At 41.4% G+C, this 26313-nt stretch overlaps 1 protein-coding gene across 6 annotated transcripts in view; it reads right to left on the reverse strand.

The window, feature by feature from the left end:
* Positions 1–26313, reverse strand: part of CTNND2 (catenin delta 2) — a 528002-nt gene that overhangs the window by 501449 nt on the left and 240 nt on the right. The window lies entirely within an intron of this gene.

A 26313-nucleotide genomic window follows, 5' to 3' on the forward strand; every position in this document is an offset into this window, starting at 1 on the left:
TAATTATCCAGCCAAGGGGGTGTGTGCTAAAATAGAGGTATGAACTTGGGTATTTTGTTGATTTGGTTCTCTGCCCATGTTTGCCAGTGGACTATAGCACTTAATTGCATGTACTCTGCATGGAGTAACTTAAAATAGAGAACTGTATTCCCTTGTGTCCAATTTGGTTTAATAACTGCTAAAATAAGGTTCTGCAACTATAAAACCTTTCAGAGTGTGCACAGTGGAACCAGCACAAAGTGAATAATTACCTTTTAGATTTACACTTTGGTATGCCACATGTAACTTTCTGGTTTGCTCTTCTTTTGGTAATTATCATTTATGCCTTACTGTTCCAATTCCAACTTTAAAATGTGCATGCTGTAACAGAAAGATCTACGTGGCACAGGTCATGCTGATAAAAAATAATGTTAGCAACCTAATTTGCTATTCAGAACTTTATTCTTCCTTTCAGTTCTCATCAGAATATATATAAAGAGAAGGATGCCTATTGCAACAAGAACAGTTTTATTTTTCCAAAGGAAGAAGAGTTTCATATGGTTTCTTTAGATGGGGGGTACAATTTTCCCATTAAAAAACAACTATAATCTAAACTTCATTTCTTGCTCATTGCAGTTAGGATCAGGATGGAAGTTAAAACATACAACCATTCCTTTCTTTTTTTTCCATTAATTTTTATTGATTTTCAATACAAGTTAAAAACAAAACAACGCACACATATAAACCAACAGAAACGAAAGAGAAGAAAAAAAAAAACCACACAAATAAACACATACATATATCCAATTACAACATTACATTAAGGACTTCCCTCCATCACGGTTTGAGCTCTATTTTAACCTTATCTCCCTGCAGTTTGTTTTTACCATCTGTATCAGTACCTCTCAGGTTTTATATTATACCTACTGCAATTTTAATATTTCCTATATATTTTTTTATATATGTAAAGAATTTATTCCAATCAGTAATAAATTTAACATTTTTCTGATGCCTGATCTTCTGTGTCATCCTTGCTAGCTCTATATACTCAAATAATTTGGATTGCCATTCTCTAATAGTTGGGATATTGGGGGTCTTCCAGTTTTGCGCTAAAAGTAACCTGGCCGCTGCCGTTGCATATTGGAACATGGTTTGGTCTTCTCGTCTTATCTCCTCCCCTACCATTCCTAAGAGGAAAGCTTCAGGTTTTTTAGGGAAAGTGTATTTCAATATTTTTTTTAGTTCATCATAAATAAGTCCCCAAAACCTTTTCACTTCTCTACAGGCCCACCACATGTGAAAGAAGTCGCCCTCTTTTGATTTGCATTTCCAGCAAGTTTTGTCCCCGGTCTTGTACATTTTTTCCAATTTCACAGGGGTTATATACCACCTGTACATCATTTTTTGTAAATTTTCTCGGAGTCCAACACATGCTGTAAATTTCATATCCTTGTTCCAGAGTTTCACCCACCTATCAAATTCTAAATTATATCCAAGGTCTATGGCCCATTTGATCATAACTTCCTTCACTTCTTCATCCTTGGTGTCCCAATCTAGTAGTTGATTATACATTTTAGAAAGGAGTTTAGAATTTCCTTCTATTATTTCCACCTGATATCTGGACTTTTTCTCACTCATCCCTATTTTTTTATGCTCGTTCCATAACGCATTAATTTGATAGTATTGCAACCAAGTTGTTAATTTGTCTTTTATTTCCTCATAAGGTCTGAGTCTCCATCCTTTATCTGATCTTGTCAATAGTTCCTCATAAGTCCATCTTTGTCCTTCCATGTTAGTTTTTTTAATTATGATGATATCAATTGGTGACAGCCACCATGGGGTGTCCTTTTCTATGTCTCTTATTTCTATAAGTCTCTTATTTCTGTTCCATACTTCAAGTAGCGCTCCTCTAAAGACATGGTTGGCAAATCCTTTATGTGCTCTCTCCTTATCCTGCCATAAATACGCATGCCAACCAAATCTAGCATCGAATCCCTCCAAATCTAACAAATCCGTGTTTTTCAACGCAATCCAATCCTTGATCCAACACAAACATGCAGCCTCATAGTATAATTTCAGGTCAAATTCCTTTCAAATTACGGTATATGTGCCAATATGCAAACCTCATTTTACAACTACTTCAAGAACAATTAGATTGTTCGTGAATTACATAGTTTAAAGTTTAAGTTACTAGTAGCATGGTTTGTGAGCACAGAAAGAAAGTAACCAGAAGGCTTGCCACAAATACAGCACTATGGCTGGAATCATAACTTTCCTTCCATGACTAGAAAAGAGTTTATGTTCCTGGAACAGGGCTTCCCTGCCTCCCCCTTCTCTCTGCAGTCCTCAGCCCCCCCCCCCCCCCAAAATCTGCTCCTAGGAGTTGAGGGATCATTGGGTATGGTATAGACGGCAATTGGAAGAGATCCTTCTTCTGCCCTTTATCTGTATGGTGGGGCAACTGAGGATCCCAGTCTCTAAAGTCTAGGTCATAGATTCTAAACAGGACCCAATAAGAAAAACATCAAGTGTGTAGAATTCAATATCAAGCTGTTCTCCAATGCACCTCCCCAAGCCACTTTCAGGGGGCAGAGCTTGTGAGTGATGGAGAAGGACAGTAAAGCCCTATTGTACAAGCAGAAGTCATTGTGCAGGGCTTCTGCTGTTGGGGCTATTTGGGTGAATCCCACCCAGTCATTGGAGAACCTGGTAACCTGGTTAGAAAAAAAGCTGTCACGTGTTCAGCATATGCAACACAAAGCTTTATTCTTCCTCCGACGTGGGAGGGAGATGAAATGGTCTTCCCACATTTGCAGGGAGTGAAAGTGGGTGAAGTGGGTTTTGCATCAAACTCTCCCTGCAGTCAATATTTCTTCCCAGGAACTCCCTCAGAATGAGGCTATGTAAGATAGACACACTCCTGTTTACTCTGCACCCACTGTACTCACACTGCTTGTTTGACGATAGCCACAATCCATATCTATCCCATATGTATTTCTTTGTTTCTTTATAAAACACTGAATTTTGATGCATTTCCCCCATAACCAGCTGTGATCCAAGTTGAGAATGAGCTATCTGTGATTTAAGACAGTAATGTATACACAACCACAGTTTCATTTCAAGGTGCAACTTGGAAGGAGGAAAGATGATAAAACACAATCAACTATCCCTGTCAAATGTTACATAAAACCTTCACTGCCTTGTTCCATTTGCTAATAGCTGCCTAAGTTGGTACCCAAGATGGACGTGAGATACACATACACAATATGTTTCTTTTGAAAAATCTCCCTCTCTACCCATATTAGAAGTTTATGTTCATAATTATGAATCCTATTATTTAAACTCAATATAAAAAGCAATGAGATGCATCCTTGTTTTGAAAACAAATGTTGAGGATATCAAAACAGAGCATTTGCTTTCAATTAAACTTGAAATCAGTGTGTGGGCTAATAATGATGATGTAGTAAAATCAGCCAACCTCAAAAAATCTGTACTGTCAGTTAAGGTAGATATAACAAAAACTTTGCAAACAGGATTGCAAAGGCTGTTAACCAACAAAGTTTTTCCCCCCTTTTTAATAGTTCACCATCCCTCACATACTGATATTGTTAAATGTGAAACAGCAATGACCTGAAAAAGTGGGGACGACGACGACTTATTTTACTGTTTACAAAAAGTTTTTCTGCCTGGTTACCTAAATGCAATTTTTACTCACCACAGGTGACCAGACTAGTGATTATTTGCAAGCCTGTGCTAAAATACACAACGGTGACAACTAATCAACAATTTTTAAAGCCCCTTCAGAGAAGGCGGAATCCTTCCTTGCAGAACAGTAGGAAAGTGCTTGTAATAAATTGTGTGTGATGAACATACAGCTGTTTCACCACATAAATATAGCAGGTTCCTGCCCACATGTACACAACTCACAGAATTCCTTATTAGGAAGAAGCTGTGGGAACTTTTTCTTAACGCATAGCAGCCCTTTGAATGGCAGAGCTCAGTATTAAGTGGCACAAACTAGCACCATGGACAGCAATTAATTCTGTTGAAGGCATACTCTGAAGGAAAGAAATAGGAAGGTCTATGTCATAGCAATCATTTTCTCCATTAATTTCTTTCTTTCTTCTTAATTGCTTGTGTGTGTGTGTGTACGCACACACACGCATTGTGTGTGCGTGTGGGGGTGGAGGTGGTTAGGGTTCAGCTTTCAGAAGGCTAGATTTGGCCCAGAAAATACCAAATGCTAGCTCCTAGATTAGAGTTAGTGTTAGCTGTATTTAATCAGCATTAACATTTCATTGTTCTAATAGGACAGCAAAGGCATTTTATCTAATGTCCACTGTTATAGGATCGGGTCAATGGCCTGTTTAGTCTTGAATTGTGTTATTACAGTAGCCAAGCAAATTTTTTTAAGCCCACAAGCCTGAGCTGAGTTTAACAGCACTCTATTCACTTGGGAATCCAATCAACTAGCATTAAGAGGCATACTGCCTCAAACAGTAGAGCATGGGCAGGAAACGAACAATGTTATATTGTCTGGTTCAAATCATTTTTGGAGTTTTTTCTGCATCATATGGCACAGGTGGACTATAAATTGCAGCATAATTGTTTTGGAAGTAAATTCATACTGACACAAACAGACTGAATGGCCTTGCCAAAGATGTGTGAAATATATTACGAAGATATGCACAGTAAGTGATAGCCCTCCCAAACATTAACAGCCAGTGAACCTAACTCCTCCTTTTTTTTATAAGGAGGAAGGTGGATTTTAATGTGCTGTCAGCAGGGAAAGCTGCAGGGTCCAAATGCCAGATGCCAGACTTAACTTCTGTTATCATTTATTTCCTCATGCAACACAATTGTGTCCCATACTACATTTGGTTTTCAATTGTGCATTTAAATAGCTAAACACACAGAGTAAAACAGTCTCTCCACTGTGAAACTGGTTCGGCATTGTTTTATCCATCCTGAACAAGTAAGAAACATTATCAGTAGCCAGTGGGAGCTTGAAGCTACCACTGCCAAGCATCATTTGAATTTTATGTAAGGCTAAAAAGAGAGCGATAAATAACGATGCCTGTTATTGAAATTCAGTAGGTACTGTTCAAGAGAGGGATGCCAGGTTCACAGCCACCACCAGCCCTACTCTTCCATCCACTCACCTATAAAGGGGGACATGCTTAATAATAATAATAATAATAATAATAATAATAATAATAATAATAATAATAATAATAAATTTATACCCCGTCCATCTGGCTGAGTTTCCCCAGCCACTCTGGGCGGCTTCCAATCAAGTGTTAAAAACAATACAGCATTAAATATTAAAAACTTCCCTAAACAGGGCTTCCTTCAGATGTCTTTTAAAGAGAAGATAGCTGCTTATTTCCTTCACATCTGAAGGGAGGGCATTCCACAGGGCGGGCGTCACTACCAAGAAGGCCCTCTGTCTGGTTCCCTCTAACCTCACTTCTCGCAATGAGGGAACCACCAGAAGGCCCTCAGTGCTGGATCTCAGTGTCCAGGCTGAACGATGGGGGTGGAGATGCTCCTTCAGGTATACTGGGCCTTTGAGGCCGTTTAGGGCTTTAAAGGTCAGCACCAACACTTTGAATTGTGCTCAGAAACGTACTGGGAGCCAATGCAGATCTCTCAGGACCGGTGTTATGTGGTCCCGGCGGCCACTCCCAGTCACCAGTCTAGCTGCCACATTCTGGATTAATTGCAGTTTTCGGGTCACCTTCAAAGGTAGCCCCACGTAGAGCGCATTGCAGTAGTCCAAGCGGGAGATAACTAGAGCATGCACCACTCTAACAAGACAGTCCGCAGGCAGGTAGGGTCTCAGCCTGTGTACCAGATGGAGCTGGTAGACAGCCGCCCTGGACACAGAATTAACCTGTGCCTTCATGGACAGCTGTGAGTCCAAAATGACTCCCAGGCTGCGCACCTGGTCCTTCAGGGGCACAGTTACCCCATTCAGGACCAGGGAGTCCCCCACACCCACCCAAACCCTGTCCCCCAAAAACAGTACTTCTGTCTTGTCAGGATTCAACCTCAATCTGTTAGCTGCCATCCATCCTCCAACTGCCTCCAGGCACTCACACATGCTTTACATGCATGTGATGTGAAATTCTGATCATGCAAAGTTCCACATCATGGAATGAACCCACAGCAGACACCCCTCTTCACACATTTTCCTCCACTGTATTTCCATGCTGTCCATCACCACATGCAGGAAAGGGGGAGGAGAGTCAGGATGTGCAGCCCCTGCTCCCCTACTCTGTGCATTTATAAACCATATAAAGAGAATGACTGAATTGGGCTATTATGTCCATAAATAGAGAGCTCCCCCCAATCAGCATAATCAACACTTGTGGGTGGCAGAAGTTGTCCAGGATGGGCAAGTCTGTATTAAGAGTATAGTATTAGCTTTGGGTTTGGAGTGGGCATAGGAAAGCCTCAACATCTCCAGGTAGGGCTGGGAAAAGACCCCCATCTAAAAACCTTGGAGAGCTACCAGTAGCCTTCATCAACAAGGCTGTGCTAGGTGGAGCAATGGCATGAATCAGTATAAGCAACTTCCAATGCCCAGATCCAGGTTTGTCTATGAAGCTTGCTTGGAGTGGAGTACTAGAGCAAAGAACTACAAAGAGGCAGTGAATAGACCAAGACTGGCCAATAATTCTAGAGGTTACAGCTTTGCAAAGATTGGCATGGCTCGGCCAATGATCCAGACCTGAAAGCCCACTCACTAACAGAGACAGCTCCCCAGCCCACCTGTTAAGAAAATGTTAAAGAGGCAGAAGACAAACCTAAGCCAACTTTGCCATGGATTCCACTGGCAACCTGGGAGAAGACAGACCCGTCAGGGCAACAAACTCCCAGTGCAATGGTTTATTTATGACTTTTTCAAAAATGAAGAGATGTGAACTATCTCTATCTTATTATTTCTCTTATTTATTGAATATACAAATTGCAAACTTCACAGATTAGTAAAACAATTACGTCACTGCTTAACTACTACTAGAGTTCTTATTTAGCAGTCTGAGGAAGCTATTCAAAACAGTGTTCAAGCATTTTTTAAAAAAATCTTACAAGTTAAAACTGAATGACATGTGGATGACAAAGAGTCTTCAGGCCTTAAGTGACCCCATACACCCAAATTCACACAAGGTAGAATTGAATGCTGCTGTTCCCCTCATGTAACACCTTTTGATCCAGCCTATGGTTCCACTAATGGAGGGTGATTTTTTCACTGAAAATCTGTTTGAGGGCTGGCAGAGACTTGAGGACAGCATGGACGGTGATGCACAGGAAAGGAGAAATGAAAGAAAATTGCCTTCCTTTAGTCTGCTGGAACAAAAGCTGTTTCGCTTGTGTAATGGGAACAGATTTCATCCAGTAGTTCTTTAATTTGACAAGCTCTTAAGCTCAGCTATTTATATTTAGTAAAAAGACAGGAAAAAAACCTTATTTGAATTATGGCTTTGTAAAGTGACACATTCTAAGACTTGCATTTCTTTCAGATAAACATGTAGAAGTCATAATACATGTATCGAATTCAAAAGCATAACTAGTGAATTCTTTTCAACATGAGGCTGGTGTGTCGCAAGGCTTATAGTTACAGCTTAGCCACATAATAATATGATCAGCCCTGTGAAAGAGCTGTCTCTGGAAAAGTGAAATTAAAATAAATATATTTAGTATTGTACTGTCTAGTAGTGATTTCTCCTGCATATCAAATATACAAGGACATACAGATTGTGCTTTTAGCTGCTAACTCACATCAAGTTAGCAATTCCAATGTTAAGCAAAGTTTTTGGCACCCTCTAGAGGTTTTATCCTACTTTTATTTTAGCTATATTGATCATCAGCTCAAGAAGGGGAGAGTGGAAGAGAGGGAAAGTGGCTTGATATGGTATGTCTCAAATGGTATCCCCCCCCCCAACCCCTTATACCCAGCTGTTCAAAGCTGATAAACCATTCCACCAGAAACAGAAAGTAGAGGAATATTACATTTATCCTGTTTCTAAAATAAAATATATAGCACTTGGCATAGTATCTCATCAGATCATTAGTAAACAGTGACAGTCAATAGTGTATAAATATTTCATTAGGTTCACAGAATGGACTAAAGAAAAAAGAAAAAAAGCCCACATTCCTAGCTGTGCAAATTTATTTATTTCATAAGATTTATATACCCTTTGATTATAATAAAATCTCAAAGTGGCTTTAAAAAAGGACACTTTTTTCCAGTAAACAAAGTTAACTATTTAAAACATTTTAAAAATAATTAAATTCAGTGATAAGTTGAAAACCAGATTAAACCAAACTGTCAACATTCTGCACGTTGGGATAGGCTTGCCTAATCAAAAAATATTTTAAGTGGGTGCTAAAAAGGGTATTGTCAGGGAACTGCCATCGGATCCAGAGGCGGAGGGAAGGCTCCAGAGCGATGCCGGAGAGGGTCCCAGCAGGAAGACTTCCGCGCAGGGAGAGTAGGAGGAGACTTGGCGTCAAAAAACTTCTTTGCTAGAAGAAGTTTAAGAAACGCCCACTGACGGATTCTGCCAGCGACTGAGACAGCCACGAGTGCAAGGCTGTCCAGAGAGAAAGAGTTCAACCAGGCAACCTAGCCAGGAGTGGTGGCAACCTACGCACGAGCAACCCCCTTAGAACCATTACAGGTATAGTGAAGACTCCTGCCTGATGTCAATAGGCAGGAAGTTCCAAAGTGCAGACACACTACAAGATCCACTTCTTACAAATGCAGAACCAGTATTATGTGGGACTTGCAACAGTGCCAGTTCTGCGGATTGAAGCAGTTGAGTAGGCATATATAGGGCAGAAATTTCCCATTACGCAAGGAGAAGCAGCCACCTCAGGTGACAGAATTACAAGAAGTGGCCTGTTCCCAAACCATTAAGGGTCTTACATACTAATAGTAACACCTTGAACTTGGCCTGGTAGCAAATTGGCAACCAATTCAGGTCTCTGAGCAGAGGTATTATATGATGACAGTATCTCACTGCTGTCGGCAATATTTGGTTATTTAACAACTCTTCTTAATTCCAGAACTCCATAGTAAACAGTCTGCAAGAACCCCAAAGAGCCCACCTACTGTTTAACATACACATTCATCATACTGTTTCACTAGGTTAAAAAGGTAAAGGTAAAGGACCCCTGACAGTTAAGTCCAGTTGCGAATGATTCTGGGGTTGCGGCGCCCATCTCACTTTACTGGCCGAGGGAGCCGTTTGTCCGCAGACAGTTTTTCCGGGTCATGTGGCCAGCATGACTAAGCAGCTTCTGGCAAGACCAAAGCAGCACACTGAAACGGCGTTTACCTTCCCACCGGAGTGGTACCTATTTATCTACTTGCACTTTGATGTGCTTTCGAACTGCTAGGTTGACAGGAGCAGGGACCGAGCAACAGGAGCTCACCCCGTCACGGGGATTCCAATCGGCAAGCTCTAGGCTCTGTGGTTTAGACATGCATATTAGACATCAAAAGCTATATGAAAAGTGAAACACTTGTATTTATAGAAGTGCTATAAAGGCTATGGGAAGTGCCCCCCCTCTGTCTGAAGGCTTAGTGAAAAAGATAATATGTTCACTCAAAAAGTAGTCCCATTGAAGTCGATGGGGCTTACTTGCAAGTGTGAGTGGAGAATTGCTGCTTCAGACTAAGAGATCAGTGTGTTTAGATGCTAAAAAGAAGCTTAAGAGTTGATTGCATATTGCACACAAGTCTCTTCCTGAAAAGAGGCCAAGGGAGCCAGCATACAGCTTCTGGGTCAGATGGCCAGCATGACTAAGCCACGTCTGGCGAACCAGAGCAGCGCACGGAAACGCTGTTTACCTTCCCACCGGAGTGGTACCTATTTATCTACTTGCACTTTGATGTGCTTTCGAACTGCTAGGTTGACAGGAGCAGGGACCGAGCAACAGGAGCTCACCCCGTCACGGGGATTCCAATCAGCAAGCTCTAGGCTCTGTGGTTTAGACCACAGTGCCACACGCGTCCCTTCCTTCACTAGGTTAGAGATCCCCAGTGTAGGCCTTTGCGGGATGAAGGGAACCATTTTTCATGGGAAGCAATAAATACATCACCATTGCCATGGGAAGCCCTTGTTTCCGAGAAAAGAGAAACAACCTGATGCTTCTCTCATTTAGTATGAAAATTCTCTCTTCAATGTGATCTCAAAAAGCAGCTGACAAAGCAAGCTTTTTTCAAAACCACCAACATTATTTTGAGCCACTTGGACCACTTCTTAATCAAGGCCTTTTATTCTGTGAGTTTTTAGAATGGAAAATCCCTCTGCCTGGGCTGGAATTTATATCGCTGTTTTATTTAAGTAACTTATGGTTTTAACTGATTGCTTTTTACTGCTGCTATTGTTCACCTTTTGAGTTGTACAGTATTGTGCTATAATGAGTAAGCTATGCCTAAAAAGGCACTCTATAAATGTATTAAATATGACATGCAGTTGAGGAGACCCACATTAATTTCCTCCTTTGTTTACTCAGTTTGTCTATAGTTAGTTCCTAGGTCAAGAGGAATTAGTTGAAGAAGGAACTTCTGATGGATATGAGCAGCAGAAGGAAGCCAGTGTGGATCTGAAGGCTGAGGAGTGAGCAGGGTTTCCTGTCTGATGTACTTTAATAAAGTTGTTCATGTCTGAGTTTACCAAAAGTGTCTGGATTCTGTGTCTAAGAAAGGCAGCGCTATTGGGCAGTATGAAGTTTGAAAACCACTGGAAGCTAAAGGAAAAATGTAGACACTTCCATATCAAGTTACTACTTCAAGAAATGAAGCTTAGTTCTGTAAGTATGTGGGTTCAAGCAAGACCCAAGCCAGTGATTCAGCTTAAAGGCTTAACACTTCAGCAAGCCCCTAGCAGGGATGCAGGTGGTGCTGTGGGTTAAACCACAGAGCCTAGGACTTGCTGATCAGAAGGTCGCGGTTCGAATCCCCGCGATGGAGTGGGGTGAGCTACCATTGCTCAGTCCCTGCTCCTGCCAACCTAGCAGTTCGAAAGCACATCAAAGTGCAAGTAGATAAATAGGTACCACTCCGGTGGGAAGGTAAACAGCGTTTCCGTGCGCTGCTCTGGTTCGCCAGACGTGGCTTAGTCATGCTGGCCATCTGACCCAGAAGCTGTATGCTGGCTCCCTTGGCCTCTTTTCAGGAAGAGACTTGTGTGCAATATGCAATCAACTCTTAAGCTTCTTTTTAGCATCTAAACACACTGATCTCTTAGTCTGAAGCAGCAATTCTCCACTCACACTTGCAAGTAAGCCCCATCGACTTCAATGGGACTAATTTTTGAGTGAACATATTATCTTTTTCACTAAGCCTTCAGACAGAGGGGGGGCACTTCCCATAGCCTTTATAGCACTTCTATAAATACAAGTGTTTCACTTTTCATATAGCTTTTGATGTCTAATATGCATAATACTCATATACATACTGGATTCCCAAGCAACTAGAAAAGCGAACAAACTTGAAAATGCCACAGGACTGCTGAAATCTCTAGTCAGAGCTGCATGGCTGAACATATTACCATATACCACTTGTTTTTAACTTTAAAATGGGTTTAGCAGGTGTAAAACATTTAATTTATTGCATTCATACATCTTCCCACACATCTACCGTATTATTTTCCCCAGTCTATTCTGAATTTCAGTTCAACTGGAATACCTGTCTTCAAAATAATATCATAATATTGCAAAGTTGAATCCTTTCTAGGACATTACGAGCAATTTTCTCAAAAATGTAAGTGTATCTTTCTATCCAGATTTCCCTATACAATAGCCTACTGCTACAAATGTCAAACTGAAATATTAAAAAAAACATAAACAGCATATTTCCTGTGACAGATGTAACCCTTTTTATGTCTCCAGATTTAATAGTTTTAGTCCCTCTGGAACTGTATTTAATCTTGTTTTATATGCAGTTTTAATGTTACTTTATTTCCCTCCCTAATATTTTATTGATATTTGTAAGCTTCTTTTGATTATTTTTTAAAGCTATTTAGTATAAATAATAACACAGATTCCCTAGACATTGTATTCTCTTGGACCAGGAACTTCTTTGATATATTAAAAGGTAACATTTAAAAAGTACGGTAATTTTAGAAAGAATATTTAATTTTACCAACACTATTTTCCCTATCCATGGACTTTCCATCTGTTCGACTTAATAATATTTTAATTTCTTTTTTTTGTTTTCTCCCCTAATAATAAAATAGGTCCTTTTTTCAGAACATAATTCTGAAATCACTGTACTTCAACAGTTTCATTACTTAAATACCATTCCAGATGTCAGACTCCAGTCAGCTTGTCTCCCATTACTAAGGTACCAGTTTTTAATATTTGTAATGTTGTACAACATGCCCTGGGGTATTTTGATAAAGGGCGGTATATAAATGGAATAAGTAAATAAACAGATGATGATGATGGTATACATATTTTGCATATATTATTCCCAAACTTTTTGCAGTTGTGTGCTTGTGAGGAAAATGAGATCCAACAGCTACATAAAATGAATTAAAATAGTTATTCAAGCCCACCCACACCACAAATAATTAAGTATGGGCACAATTCATCCAAACTTAAGTATTCTACATACATCCCATTCATTTCAAATGAAGAGATTCACAGCGCAATCTTATACATGCTTAGAGGATTACACTTACAGCCTCAATCATGAATTTAATTCTCCCACTAAAAAAATGGACTAACAGAATTACTTATTTCAGTGGTGGTGCCCAATATAGTTTATTAAAGTTTTAAGTGCTAACAACAAAGATTCATTTAAACATTTTAACAGAAACTAATGGGAAACTACCATGATAATCTAGAGAATCCCATGGGGGAAAGAATAGACTTGTTTACAAGGAGTGGTGAATTCTCTTGAGCACAATTCAAAATTCAGTTTGACAAACTGAGCTTTTCATAGCCCTCTCACCATCAGAAATTGTTAGGGTTTTGTTTTTTTTCCTAACTCTGAGCTCCCAGTATAGTCACTGGGATTGCAAATGCCTCACAAACTATGCCCTACCCTCTCTCCCCATTATCTTCACTGTAACAGTGGTCTCAACATGAAACCAGTATGTCAGGTGGAACCTTGCCAGAGGCAAAAGAAGTCTCATGCTTATGTAGCCTAGATGTTCCTTAGCATAACGAAGAGCATAATGTCCTGCAGAAGTATGTACAACTTGTAGTATTCTATGCCTCCCAATTCAAGTCATGAGACCGAGAAGCATACAATTTGCAGGAAACGATGCGCTAAAGCAAGGCTGGGGGAACTCCAGGCCATGGGCCAAACTTGACCTGCCAAGCCTCATCATTTGGCCTGTGTGACATTTTCAGGAAGCCATGCCTACCTTGCCTGGAGCTGGGAACCACAGGAAGGGAGAATATTCTTGTACTTGAAACCTGCTTGTGGTTTTCCCATAGGCACCTGGTTGGTCACTGTGAAAACAGAATGCTGGACCAGATAGGCCATTGGAATTCCATTCTCTGCATTTGGGCCTCATTTGTAATAAAGTTTGCTACTGCTCAAAGGCTCTTCCTCCCTCTTGTTTGCTCCCTCATCTCAAGCTTGGAGGAGAATGAAATTCCAAAATTGGAGGAGTTCATATTCCAAAATCCTTCAGTTCCAAATTGTTCTCTATTCCTATTTAATTCAATATTGTGTTTGATTTGCACTCGCAGAGCCTTTTTAGGTTCATCCAAGAGCCTGTAGCTGCGTAGCATTTAATAATAATAATAAAAAAAATTTATTTATATCCCACCCTCCCCAGCTGAAACCGGACTCAGAGTGGCTAACGACAGTAAAATGATAAAACATTCTAAAATCATTTCATTATAAAATTAATTCCAATCAGATTAATGGCAACCATTGGGCTAGAGTTCTGTGAGGATTGCCAAAGGAGGAGGTCAGGCTATGCCCTGGCCAAAGGCCTGGTGGAACAGCTCTGTCTTGCAGGCCCTGTGGGACTTGACATCTTTCCGCAGGGCCCTAGTCTCTTGTGACAGAGCGTTCCACCAGATCGGAGACACAGCTGAAAAAGCCCTGGCTCCAGTTGAGGCCAGCCTAACCTCTCTGTGGCCTGGGACCTTCAAGATGTTTTTGTTTGAAGACCGTAAGATTGGGTTTGGTTTTTTGCCTTTTTGACCAGCAGACTCCAGTGCCATATTACTAACATCTGTTGAATGTACCCTACTTTTCTAAAGCACTTTGCCAAGCAGCCTGAGGTAATACTGTGGGAGGAAACATGTCTACCTGCCCCAATAAGAAAACTCACTGCACAATTCATTGGACCTAAGCCTCCATGAGCCTGATCCCAAGAGAAATGTACTACAAATCTCTCTTGCACCTCTTCCAGCCACAATGATCACAAACATCAGACTGCAAGCAAATTAAGGATTTCAGGTATCTGAAATTTATAACTTCATGAAGCAGTGCACCTAAGGTCAACCTCATGCTGCTTTACACTGGGCTGGAGAATAAAATGGAAAAAGCTGCAGCTGGAAAATGTACCCTTACTGGGAGCTGCTCTTTGAAGCAAGAGCTTCACATTGCTTCGTGTTAAATGTGTACTGATTATGGAACAGACAGACAAAGATGGCGGCAGACAAGATCCCTTTTCCTGAACAGATGGATGTGAAATCTGAGAGGCTTAGTATCTGCACATTGTTTCGATCACAATGGGGACAAGGCAATATATTGAAATGGATTAAAAAGGAAAATGAAGTAATCAAGTCTGCCACATCGCCAGCTGTAACAGGCAGAAACTGCCACCTGATCCAGTAGCATTTGGATGTGTCAGGCTACAGGCAAAATGCCGCAGGGGTTCCTTGAATTCGTAAGTAGCATTACATAGGAAAACTCTCCAGTATGTGTCGTTTAGAACCAAACCAAAACAGCACATCTGTATTTAAAAATTAACCAGTGTGGAGCAATCTCCTTCCATGAACCTCTTCGTTTTGAGACAGTCTGAAACTATAAATAGTTTCTGGAAGCATTCTAGCACTACAATCCAAAGAGAGAGAGAGAGGAAGAAAACCCTATTGATTTCAATGTCACTTGGTTCCAGTGACTAGGATTATAGGCTCTTTCCAAGACTACTGAAAGTTATTCTGTAATTTGTGTTTGGTTTTAACTGAGCGACTATTGCTGCCCACCACAAAGCTTGCAAAGATCTAGGAGGAAAGCTCTTAGGATGCTCCCGTGCATACTACTGATCTTGTTTGGGGTAGGGGAGGAGAGGGAATTGCACTTGTGTCCTTGCAATGCGAATACAGCCAAAGACAATACAGAATTAGGACCATGTGGGTAGCACAGAAGAAAGTATCAAAAACACTAGACATAAATATGGAAGTAGATGCTCTACTTGTCTGCAGGCAAGTGTGTGTGTGTGTATACATACATACATACACCTTAGTCTCTACAGGAAACAAGGATCAATGCAGAGAATGAACTAATCTATGTAACATTAATTTTAAAAAAGAACTTTTTGATTTAAAAGAAAAAGGAATATATAAAAAAAAACTAAAAGAAATTGTCCAGTAGCACCTTAGAGACCAACTAAGTTTGTTCTTGGTGTAAGCTTTTGTGTGCATGCCCACTTCTTCAGATACCAAGAACAAACTTAGTTGGTCTCTAAGGTTCTACTGGATAATTATATATCTCGACTGTGTCAGACCAACACGGCTACCCACCTGAATCAAGAAAAAGGAAAACATTTTCTTTTTTTGTTACAAATCCTAATAGAAGTACGCAGCTTAAGCAGAGTATAAAATAATCATATCCAGCTTTTCTGTTCTGGCTTCTTTCTTCCCTACTCAAAAAATTGGCACATCACATTGTTCCAGTTCTCCTCCTCCCCCTTGGCAAAATAACATGGCTCAGTGTGATCCACAATGGCCAGCAGGGTAATTAAAGCAGCTCAGATGCCTTTGTACTTCTGATAGGTTTTTGAAAAGTCTAATAGTTTGGATGCTGTGCATATCTGAGGAAACTGTGGTGTATTTGTGTAATTTGATAGCCAGTACAGACAATGGGCTATATATATTTTTTTAAGTTTGTGTAAGGTCAACCAGTGTGACATTTCCAGAGTGCTTCACCATGAGAACTTGGGGATCAGCTGGAATTTCCACGTTTTGTTGATGACAGAGATCTCCTAAAGCATCACTGAAGTGAAGACTGCACTTTGGCATTCCCATTGGTAGAGGAAGGAAAAATAGGTGCTACAATCTTTCATGCTGTCAACTCCAGCTAATAAGAACTCCTGAGATTTCTGCATCAGATCTCTGCTCCAGCTTGATTTTGACTTTGCTGCCCACAAGAGATCCTCTGCTTCATTCTTTGTAACAAAAGAATGTGGAGCTGTGCTCTAGTTTTTCCTTGGCACACCAGGATAAAGCAGTCAGCCATATCTTTCTTTAAAACAACTGGGTCCTGGAGGGAGAAGCTGCCATTCCTAGGGAATGAAGAAAAAATCCCAGCTAACTTTCAGTTGTCCACATCTTGGTACTTAGTATTTCTCCAAATGGTCATGGACAGTGGTGGCTAAGCATATTGTTTATATTATACACATCAGTCTTATTCAAGAAAATTGAGTTTGCATCAAGTTGTCCAATAAAAGAAAGGTGTACTAAATCTAGGCTGATAATTTCAAACCAAAAAAGAGACTTAAGTGTTGGCATGTGGTTCTTTTGAAACTTTCAGTCTTAAGAACATACTGTACTACTATTTGATATAAAGAAAAACTGTGATAAGAACTACCAAGAAATATAGGGAGTTCAATGTATTTCTTTGTGACTAATGTAAGTTTCAGGCATGCTAAATGGATCTTTACCTCCAGTGACATAGCGAGTCTCTGGAATTCTTGATTTGGAGAATGGCAATCTAATTCATTGCAGTAAAAGAAGTAGAAAGGGCAGCATAAATTGAAAAATGAGGCATGAGCCTGGTCCAATATCTATTCAAGCTAAAACACTACTGTCTGAGCTCTTAAGTTCTATAGACCCGTGGGTCTAAAATTGGCCAATATCCTAACTTTTGACTACCTGTGTTGTGGGCTGGTAGAAAAATTCCTTTTACAAATGGGTGGGGAAGAAGTGAATGTGTTGTTGGCTATTTACTCCAATTATGATATTGCACTTGAAGTTACAACCAGACACATTGGTGCCCATCCTCAGCTTCATTAAATTCTTTACTTTCTCCATTGATGTCTATGGGTAGCTTTTTATTCCATCGCTTCTCAGTGTGAATCAGGAAGTGACCTATTCAGAATAAAATGTGTGTGTGTGTGTGTGTGTGTGTGTACATGAACACACAGAGCACAGTCCTGTCCATTCTATCCCCTCTTCCCACCTGGTTGTCCGCTTCCCCACCCATGCCCAGTCAGCCAACATTCTGTTGAGCTGTTTCCAGCACTGCCATTCCACTTGCACAATGCAGCTGTTCCCTCTTTTGCCCTGCAGCACACACTGAACCCTAAAAATCAGATGGGGGGAGGCACAGGAAGAGGAAGGGAAAGCTCTGATTCATGAGTTGATTCCATGCATACAGCTTTATATACAACCCATTGAGTTATTATGGAGCAGTGTTTTTCAAACCTAAGTCTCCTGCTGCTGCTGAACTACGACTCCCATCGTCCCTGCCCATGGGTCCTGCTAGCTAGGGATGATGGGAGTTGTAGTCCAACAATAGCTGAAGACCCAAGTTTGAGAAACACTGCCCTATAGAGTTCCTTTTCCATAGCTGCAAACCTCAGGGTTACTCCAGGTCTCCTGATACCTCTTGTGGCACAGTTTTGCCTCCAGCTCTGCAAGCATAGGACTTCAAATCAGTATTTGCATATACGATGCACTGCACACAGGAGCTTTAAACCACCAAGATCCAAGAATACATTTATCTTCAGTACTGTAAACTTGAAAGGCAAAAATAACTGTCTTGCACAATTTGAGTAGTAATTATTCAAAAGCTATAGATAGTTCTGATAAGTATGCAGTGAACGAAGAACAGGATGAGATCAGTTTCCATTTTTTCTTCTTCTTTACGGCTTCTTATGGTTTATTACTGTAATTGAATTCTCTAAACAAAAATCAGTAGGAAGGACTGTCAATGAATCCATTACAAAATAGCAATCTGTGACATCTTGAATATTAATATGATATTTTGTATTAAAATTAAAAGCTGTTGCTTTGCTGTTGTTCAAAAGTACATGAAAGTAGTAACTAGGACCACAAACAGTTCATGTTAGGGATAAGCTGAACTGGGGGGTAGAGGAGGGATTTTCATTTAACATTTTCACATACTCCAAAAACCACTTCAGCTATTGAACGGTATGTCATGTATGTGGGGAAGACGGGCATGTGAAAGGCTAAAACATGCTTCTAGGTTGGAAGGTGATGTTGTCACGTATTCAGAATTGGCTATGGCTAAAATCACCGAACGCAAAACTAATTTCTCACATCACCCTCATTCTAACTGGTGCTGAGAAATGAGATTGAATGCATGGGGCGACACAGTGCTGCAGGACTGGGGCAGCATCCCAATTGTTTGGGCAATAGGCTGATGGGTTCCTACTTCCCCAGGGCCAACGCAAGTCATTTGCTGCCTTAGGTGGAGGACAAGATGGTACCCTCTCTTCCATGTATAGAAGATGACTAGATGAGTAGCTGACTCATAAGTCAACATCACCAATGTCTGCCACTACACCTGAGGGCAGGAGGCTACCTTGTGGGCTTCAGGGCATACAACATGGTACATAACTTTGTCTTCAACACCTCACTAAGTGCTTCAAGTCCAAAAATACATGTCTGTAATGGATTAAAAAAACCTAGACAATGGTTGCCAAGTTTTGAACCAGCACATATAGCTTTCCCTTTAAAAAAAATATATCTTGATCAACAGTATTTAGGAGGTGGTGGTGCTTAGCCTTGTCCTATGGAAGAACTTCATTTTCTGTTTACTATAGATTGAAACCTCTTTTAAAGAAACAGGAACATGCCCAGCTGTTTCCCTAGCCCTGGTAATTGGTAAATCTAGGAGGTTTAACTGTCTTCTACAGATCTAAAACTTCAGGACATTTACATAGGAAACGCTATCCTTCAAATATGCTGGGCTGAGTTTAAGGGTTTAAATTAAAGAATGTTACAAGAACGTTAAACTGCAGCTGCAAACCAGTAGATAGTGATTCTGTCAAGTTTCAGAACTGGGGGGGGGGGTGTGATTCAGAAGTGCCCCGAGGCATCACAAGAGAATTCATTCACTCACTCTCACATTTCTCCACATTTCAGTTGTGGTAGTACTGCATGTCCTTGTCTCCATGTACTGGGGATGCAAAGTGTATAGGAGGAACACATGCCAGGTCTTTAACTCAAGAATCAGAATACACTGTGAGGGGAATTGCATTTTCACCAAGCGGAATTAGTAATCAGACAATAGGCCAAAGCTTAAGATCAAAGGATATACCATTGATTACGAAAGACAAATGTTGATTAATATGCAGGAACGAAAGGTTGATTTTGTACACAGTATTTAAACTGGACTATCCACTCTTAGGCTAAACCTAACAGGCGGAAGACAGGATTATCCCAATACCAAATACAGAGAAGGAAAGCAGTAGACATCAGATGGACATGCATAGAAATGCATTAGGTTAAAGCAGCAAGTTAGGATGCAAATACACTTTGCTAGAAGGCACTGCAGATACCTGCATCAGAGCTAGAGAGAAAAAGTAGAGAACAAATATTACCTGTTCCAAGGTAGGGAGTGAGGAGAATCTCTTACTAAGGGGGATCACAATACAGTGGTACCTTGGGTTAAGAGCTTAATTCGTTCTGGAGGTCCGTTCTTAACCTGAAACTGTTCTTAACCTGAGGTACCACTTTAGCTAATGGAGCCTCCCGCTGCCACCGTGCGATTTCTGTTCTCATCCTGAAGCAAAGTTCTTAACCCGAGGTACTATTTCTGGGTTAGCAGAGTCTGTAACCTGAAGCGTCTGTAACCCAAGGTACCACTGTAAATCAGGAGGTTGTCCTCAGTGCAAGGACACCTGGGACTACCTTAGCGATTCCTTACAAATTCCTGGAAGTCGGGATGACTGACTGAATCTTTGGCTACAAAGTGTTTCTTATTATCCAGAAACACCTAGAAAAAACCCCCGTAACGATGGGAGACGAAGGCTGGAACTAGACACATCAAAGAAGCGTTTCAGTTAAACAGGTTGTAAACTTTGCTTGAGAAATCGGGTTGGCAAAACCAGAACTCCACAGTGCCATCTGGTGTCACAGTGTTATAATGCACATATAAATTGCTTTTTCGTTGACAACGTAACTGAGTCCCAAGGTGGAAGCTGCTCTCTAGTAGATTTTCTTGAGGCACATATTACATGGAACCAACTCTACAATGAAGGGAGGCATGTACGCTGTGTGGTTCTCCTGGAGCTCTAACTTACCCAGCTAAATATATATATATATATATATATATATATATATATATATATGGGAAATAACACTGGATAAGAGAAGATAGGAAGGGGGCCAAAGCTGACCAATTTTGGAACAATATATGCTAGGAAACTCTTTAGAGTCCCATGGACTGCAGGAAGATCAAACCTCTCCATTCTGAAGGAAATCAGCCCTGAGTGCTCACTGGAAGGACAGATCCTGAAGCTGAGACTCCAATACTTTGGCCACCTCATGAGAAGAGAAGACTCCCTGGAAAAGACCCTGATGTTGGGAAAGATTGAAGGCACAAGGAGAAGAGGACGACAGAGGACGAGATGGTTGGACAGTGTTCTCGAAGCTACCAACATGAGTTTGACCAAACTGCAGGAGGCAGTGGAAGACAGGAGTGCCTGGTGTGCTCTGGTCCATGGGGTCATGAAGAGTCGGACATGACTAAACAACAACAACATGCTAGGAAAGATCCCTCAGAGGCTAACTTTTGAACACTAACACTAACTTTTGAATAGATAATTCTCATATGCTTGACAACCTAAGGAAGGGGCTCTCCTAGAACAAAACTGATATCCAAGTGTCCTTCCATAGATGATAAGTACAAAAAACTGTGTGGCATGTGCAAAAACAGGTCCCTGTGGAGGATTCTAATATTTAAGAGATGTTAATGTAGCGATTGGTGATGGCAGTGCATCTGACATGGAATTTCCTCCATCAAGGCTCTAAGTAGGTCAAATCAGGATGTGCCTTGGGTGGTTTAATTAAGTATGAGGTCAGGGAAAGAAAGCATTCATATTCTGCAAAGATCTCAGGCTGCTATGCATAACTGGAATAGTCCCTCATTCTGGATTAACGTAGGCATAGGTCAATGCACAGACACTGCAACTTCTTGTTTTATAGGTCTTTGAGACAAAGTGCTAGGGGCATGCTTGAAACAACAACAAGCCTTGGTAACAGAATTTCTGAACACCCTATCTAAACAGCAGGATTTGTCCATTTTATTCTCCCTTTGGAAAACATACAAGAACAATCCCTTGCTAGAATGTTAAGACTTTTCGGCAACTTGTTATTAAATGGGCTTTGGCTTTATTTTCTTACCTGGTTTCTATTGCTTTATTTTAATGTGAGCAGAGATTTTTAAGTTAAAATGTATTTCCACAGGACAATGGGAGTGGCTCCCTCTTACCACTACCACGATACTATCCTGACACAGCACTGACAGTTTGGGAATCCTGCAGATTGACCTCTACAAGACTCAAAATAGCATCCTGAGATAGCAATTATCAAATTTCAGAATGAAACTAATTAGCAGATGTGCCTAGTGTTAACTTAAGATCAGCTCGATTATAGCAATTTCAGCCAAGTGTGGATGGATACTGCCATAATGTACTTTTAATCTCTACACTTCTGTAACTATTTATGTGGAGAAGATAATTCAAGATACCCCCCTCCCGTTTTACATTTAGTTGCATCAGACTGTATCAGAGGGATTGCCCTGGAAGAGTGCTGCTGTCAGGGTGGACAACCAGCTATGGAAACTCTGGAACATACAGTGTTGCAGTGCAGTCTATTTAGCTGCCCTACACAGAAATTGATAGCAAAGTGGTGGGAGGGAAAAAAGGAGACTGGAAAGGCCAGGATGTAATGGTATTTTCATTGACAAACCAGACCCATAAGAATATATTTGACCTGGCTAGTTTCCAGGTTGTGGTTCTGTCTATGAAAATGGAATGGGTAAAATCCCATTTGGTTGACTGCCAGAAGAACTTAGAAAAATGCAAGTGGATGAAGAATGCAAAATCAGGGACTGGTAATTTCGCATCAACATTACTTAAATAGCTCCGTGGTTTGGGGGCATGCCAGGGGAACTGGGACAGCTTTGGATCAAAGCCATTTCCTGCAAAGCCCTACTGACTTTGGTGCTCCAGTTATGACTGGGCCTGGGCACCAGAGGAGCCAATAGCAGAGTGGTATGGAGCCTCCAACATCGGATCTCTTTCTCAGGATCTCATAACTGTTTGCAACAATGGAGGATGGGTCTGATCTATGTCCACTGGGACACCTCCCATAGGCCACAGGATTGCACCCAGTGGGTGTGGGTGCAATGTCATGAGCACGACCCAGTAGGCACCCACAACAGCTCCTCTTGCATGTTGGCCACATTGCTGGGGGTGAGTTTCAACCTTTTTTTTTTTAAGCTCTGGCTTAAATGCTACAGGAACCCCAAAGACATTAATGAATACAGTTCTAGCATCTGTCAAGAACCAGTTTGAGTCACTGGAGGCTAACAAATTCCCTTAGCTATCCCATAGCTTCCAGATTGGGTGGGCTTGCTTGCTTGAGGGCTGAGTAAATACTGAACTGGTGCAACTTTTATCACATGGTACAGATGTTATATGAGAGGGTGGTATGTTCCATAGGGCTACTTCCTCTGGCTGCCTTCCTGGAATTGGAAGGGAGTAAACCCACCCCACACCCAGCGTACATGTGTGTGAGAGGTGCAACTTGCAAAACATACTGTAATGAGCTCTTAACAATGATGCATCAATTTCACACCAAAATTCCAACACAGAAACCCTTTCCACTTAAATCAATGGAGTTGTTTTGAACCAGTGTTTAGGACTGAACTGCAAGTTGGGAAGTAAATGCTATCCAAGCCCAGTCAACCTTCAGTTCAGATTTTCCATCTCTTATTCAAGGGAGCTAGATCTGTTGCTTCCCCATTAAAACCTTTTACATGAAAAGCATAGAAATGCTCTTGAAAGATGGTTTGACCTCACTTCCACTCACCTTATTCTTCTTGCACCTCTGAGAAATGCAGCTCATTCAGTATGTTACTTCCGAGCAGTGCTGACGCTTTTAGTTACAAGCACTCTGTTAATTCAAAACGAATTATTCCCAGAATGGAAAGGAGCCAAACCATTTTCTGAAATGCTTTACAGGCACATGTGCTTTCTTTCTTTGGCAGCATTTGCTTCTATAGCTCTTGAAAATGTATATTTTTTTGTTTTTAAAATAAATCCTTGGGAACTTCTTACAAATGATGCACTGCTATAATATTACGAGGAGGAGGTGGAGGAGGAGGAGGATCTATCTATCTATCTGAGATGCAGCATGAGAATGAACCCCCAAGGGCAATGCTGACAGCACAATCCTCTGTATGTCTACTCATAAGTAATTCCCTGTGTCCAGTAGTGTTTACTTTCAGGTAAGTGTATACAGGATTGCAGCTCAAGTTCTCTCCTTTTCAATAATGGATACAGATCCATAATTTAAAGAGTACTTGTAAAACAACTTAAATATAACCTGGGCTATGTTCCCCAGCATCATTTGATATTTCATTCATACTTTATCATAAACAAGTTACTTTTACAGGTGGCAGAAATCAAGATAATTGTCAGTATTCAAAGCAATTTGTTGAAATAAAAATCATACAGATATTTATAAATAACATTACAGTCCTCTGCAGCTGTATACAGCATAAGACAGTGTTATGAATAAAAATAAGGATTCGTCCATTTAGCAATATCTGAAATGCAGATACAGTAGATGTATCTACTGTGACATACTTATCTAGATTTGAGTACTTTGTAACCTACTGTGAAGAATGCAACTTAGTATGTTCACAGGATTAAAAACAAAACAAAACAAACCCACCCTGACTACCTGCAGCTTTTTCCTTTGGCAAGTGTACACAGCACAGTCCACTTTTTCATTTTCAAAGCCTCTCTTATATAACAGACTGCAAAAACACCACCTCTAGAAGACTCGATCAAGATGGAATCTCATGTTTCTCTACTGCAGCAGTTATGATAGCAAACTGTTCCTCAAGTATAACAGGTTCAGGCTGTTGATTAGACCCATTGAATGTGCTTAATCTATACAAAGCTCGCTTTCAAATGTGCAGATTTTAGAGTAGTAAGAACTGAAAACAGGGGAAATGTGAATTCAGTTAACCTTAGAGAACAGAACTATTGCCCCAAATGTCCAAAGAATCAGTTACAAAGGCTTAGGTGATTTACTACAAACATCACATGCTTTCCAATTTGGCAGATCAGCTAAGAAGATCCATGCATGTTCCCAAAAACCATTAGGGGACTCAAGAGCCTGCAAGGAGACTATAAATTGTATAAAGGCGCTAACCTAATTTCGGAGAAATCCGAAATGCATCCATCCTCCCAGACAGTCTCTCACCACAACTGCAAACAACCAATCAACCCCTATATTCTCTACACAGAGCTGTTAGAAAGTAGTTGGGGCATAACTGTGAACCTTCCTTTCTACTAAAAACGTTGCCTAGAAGATATTTTCACCCTTCACACTGATAAAACCTTTTGTTCCTCATGGGTTGCATTGTATTCTTGCTTGCCAGTGGAAGTTCCCTACAACAATGTACGTCTTGCTAAGAATTAGATCTGCACCAAGCTGCATTACGTCACACACATCATTTATTTATATGATGTATGCAGATCATGAACGAGGTCTAAAAGTTTCACTTCCCCAGATGCTGTCCATACACTTCCCCCGATGCTGTCTTCGGAAGTATTTGTAAATACCAATCCCCGCAGTTCATAAAAGTTAATAGCTGGCCGTTTCGTAACAGGCCTATCAATCTTTTCCCAATCATCTATAGTAAGATACTGCTAAGTTTCCTGGAAGAGATTAACTGCTAAGGTTGCGCGCACATTTCGCCACCAAAAGAAGTCACGCCCTTTGCAATGAAAGCATGCATTAAACGGCTGTATGTGCAAGAGAGATGGGCAGGACACTCTTCGCAGGGGATATCTCTCTCTCACACACACACAAACTTTGCCCAGCTTCTAATGCAACCCGTTCGGGGGAAGCTCCCCACCCCCAACATTCCCAGCAAAAGCCGAATCTGTGCACCACCATTTACTGTCTCGCGTCTGCTGCACCTCCTCTGTAGCGACTCGCCTCGCCGAGGAGGCTAGGTTAGAAGCGATCGATGCAAGCACATTACGCACCAGCACAGGGAGAGGAAATGGATCGAGCGAGAGAGGCATCTTTCCTTTCAGCCATTAATTATAAATCAGCCAAATCTCAAGAAAGCCCTTTGGCAGACAAGGATGCTAAACAAAAAGGAACCACCGCCGCCGCCGCCGCCACCACCCCAATCCTCTTCCAACGTGGAGAGGCGCATCTGCCTAAGCAGCTAAGTAGCAGCATCGCACGGAAACCACACTATTCCGGGCCCCTAAAAGATAACGAAATGGGGGTGGGGAGGAAGGCGGGGTCGCCCCTCTCTTTGCAACACAGAACCACCAGCAGATATGGATGTATGACTAAGTATTTCCAGTTGATTCTGCGCGCGCCGCCGCGAGCGAGAGCGCGCGCGCGCGCGCGCACACACACACACACACACACACACACACAAGCCACGAAAATCATGGTCCACAGCAGTGCGAGACTAAATGGAAGCGAGGGGTCTATTTCCCATCTTCCCCGCTCGCCTCCTTCGCCCCCTTCCCCGGCCGATCTTGACGACTTCCCTGCTCTTATTGCAGGGCGGCGGGGAAGGCGAGTCGCTGCCGATGCCCTACATAAGCCATCGAGGAGCCGAGGAAGGAAGGGGGTGGGGAAAGCGACGGCCAGGCAGGCAGGCAGGCAGAAATAGCCCACCTTTGCCGGCTCGCTCTCTCATCAGAAGGAAAAGGATCATCAATACGACGCGTTTTGGGGTGGTGGTTTTTTTTAAAAATAAAGAAATCCCAGGCAATCGAGGACACCCCATCCCAACACAAAGAGGGGGAGACCTTTGCAGTGCGGGCCCCTCCTCCACCCATAGGCAGCAGCCCCTCTCCGCACAGGGGGAAGGGGGGGGGGAACCTG

Source organism: Podarcis cretensis, assembly GCF_951804945.1.
Source record: "Podarcis cretensis genome assembly, chromosome: 7".
Taxonomy (NCBI): Eukaryota; Metazoa; Chordata; class Lepidosauria; order Squamata; family Lacertidae; genus Podarcis; species Podarcis cretensis.